Below are 2,757 nucleotides of genomic sequence, written 5' to 3' on the forward strand. Positions count from 1 at the left end.
TCTCCCTAGTTCATACGCTGACTTGATCGTCGGAGAACCTTTTCAGGTACCTCCACCGGCGGGTCCAACTCTCCTACTTCCTCCTATTGCTGCGACGACTACCTTCTGCCCCTTCATCAACACCTGATCCATCACAGTCCGTATCTTTGTGTTCTACTAAAGAACAATTATTATGCTTTAAACTTTAATTTTCATTGAATGGAGGCTCGAGCAAAAGAAAATTAAAAAAATGGCCAAGTACAAATAAATAATATTGTTCAATATGATTTTCCTAACTTTAACATACTCCCCATATCACTCAACAATATAAAAACACTAAGAAAATATGGTTTTCAGGTCGAATTAGATTAAGTTGTCCTCCTTAATATATGGACAAACCATAATTCCTATGCCTTTCATATCCATTGCAATTATTGTGTCAATAAATAAAAGGGGATTAGAAGGCTTCAAATCCTAAAACCATTTCTTGTTCACCTTCCTTCTATGAAATTATTCATGAATCTTATGAGAAAGCTAAGATATATTTTACATTTCTAAAGAATTCTGAGAAATCATATAAGTAATGGATATCCCTTTGAGCTTTTCAATCTGAAAGAAAACATAAACCTTATACACTTCAAGACATGTTACCTAGGTTATAGTCCTACTCAAAGTACCTATCATTGTTTTGATTTAGATTCATAAACCCTATACACTTCAAGACATGTTATCTTTATTGAATATACATTCCCTTATCCATGCAACAACCTAAATCTCTCCAACACAATTCAACAAACTCAAATCCTAATCACATTCTCTCTCACACTCCCTCCCTTATCCATAATATTTCTCATCCAAATAAAACTCCTATAACTACTTCTATCCCACCTAATCCACTGTACCAATCCTTATCTCATTCTCCTTATCACTCTGTCAACAATCACCTAACTCCAACATCACCTATTAATCCTAGAATTCCCCACCCATCTGTATCCCAACCTACAACTAACCATCTAACTCATCCACTATCCATGCACCTCCTAATCCTTTAAATCTTTACTCATCTTTATCCAAATCTATAACTAACTCATCCAACAAATACAGTCCATATTCACATCCTAATCTTTTAAATATTTAGCCATCCTTATCCCAATCTATAGCCAATCAACCTAACATGTTAACTTCCCACCTACATCTTACTACCTTTCACCTAAACCAACCAATACAATCACAACCTACTCATATTTCACCCCCTAACTTAATTCATACCCTCCCTCATATGTCCATAAACTCTCCCCCTATCCTGTCAAATTTTATGCCATATACTTCACCTATATCTCAAGATAGTAGTGCTAACACCATGTACACATTAACAACACAACATGACTTCACATGAACTCCTCATCTTCCACAATCCACACATCAAATGGTTACAAGATCCAAAAATGGTATTTTCAAACCTAAACAAGTTTATTTGACAATCAAGTTTCATTTACCTGATCCGTGGAGCCTTCATGTCTTACTCAAGCCCTTAAACATCCTGAATAGAAGGCTACCATGTCTAAAGAGTTTAATGCCTTTCTTGCCAATAGTACTTGGACACTTGAACCAAAACAAAATCACTTCAATATTATTGGTAACAAATGAGTTTACAAAATCAAATGCAACACTGATAGATATATTGCCTATTATAAAACCAGACTAGTTGCTAAGAGTTTTCATCAATGCCTCCATATTGATTATCATGACACATTCAACCCTATTGTCATGTCGCAAACAATCAAGATAGTTCTATGTGTGGCCCTTTTCCAAAGGGTGGTCCCTTTATCATATGGATGTAAATAATGATTTTCTCCATGGAACTATTACTGAGAATATTTACATGTCTCAACCACGAGGCTTCATTCATCCACAATTTCATGATCATGTTTGTCGATTGTGAAAAGCTCTTTATGGCCTCGAGCAAGCACTACATGCTTGGTATCAAGCCCTAGAGACATTCTTGATTCACCACGAATTCACAAATTCGAAGTCAGATACTTCATTGTTCATGTATAATCACAAACCACTTTGGTTTATGTGATTCAGATTGGGTTAATAATTCTTTTGATATGAAATCAACTGCTCCTTTCATCATTTATTGTGGTTCAAATGCTATTTCTTGGTCTTGAAAAAAAGCAATCCACTATTGCCAAATCCTCCAATGAAGCACGATTGGCTCCACTACAGATGATCTTCTCTAATTCCGAGAGCTCTTCAAAGAACTTTGTTGGAACATGGTTTTTTTTTAAACCATTAGTAAGAACTTTTGGGTGTGAAATCTAAAAAACTCCCAAGTCCCATATAGAAAAATTTTGAAGAAAAAAATAAGTCTCAAGTCCCACATTGGAGAGATGAGGAACATGAAAAAAATCTCATGTTATAAATAAAGGTTTTCTCCCCTCATTATAACTTACCCCAAGTTGAATGCACTTTCATTCAACGTTTTCTTTCTCTCTCATATTTTCCACCGATACATTTCCGGCAAACTTCTCCCCCTTTATTTCTGTGGTACTAAGAATTGGCACAAGTAGCCATATTGTGGGCATTTTGAGAACTGACACTGGTAGTCAGTATTGGGGGGAAAAGAATTGGCACATGTAGCCATATTCTAGGCATTTCGAGAACTGACACTAGTAGTCAGTATTGGGGGAAAAGAATTGACACAGGTAGCCATATTCTGGGCATTTCGAGAACTGACACTAATAGTCAGTATTGGGGGAAAAGAATTGGCACATG

The sequence above is a fragment of the Lupinus angustifolius genome, chromosome LG05 (genome assembly GCF_001865875.1).
Source record: "Lupinus angustifolius cultivar Tanjil chromosome LG05, LupAngTanjil_v1.0, whole genome shotgun sequence".
NCBI classification, from domain to species: domain Eukaryota; kingdom Viridiplantae; phylum Streptophyta; class Magnoliopsida; order Fabales; family Fabaceae; genus Lupinus; species Lupinus angustifolius.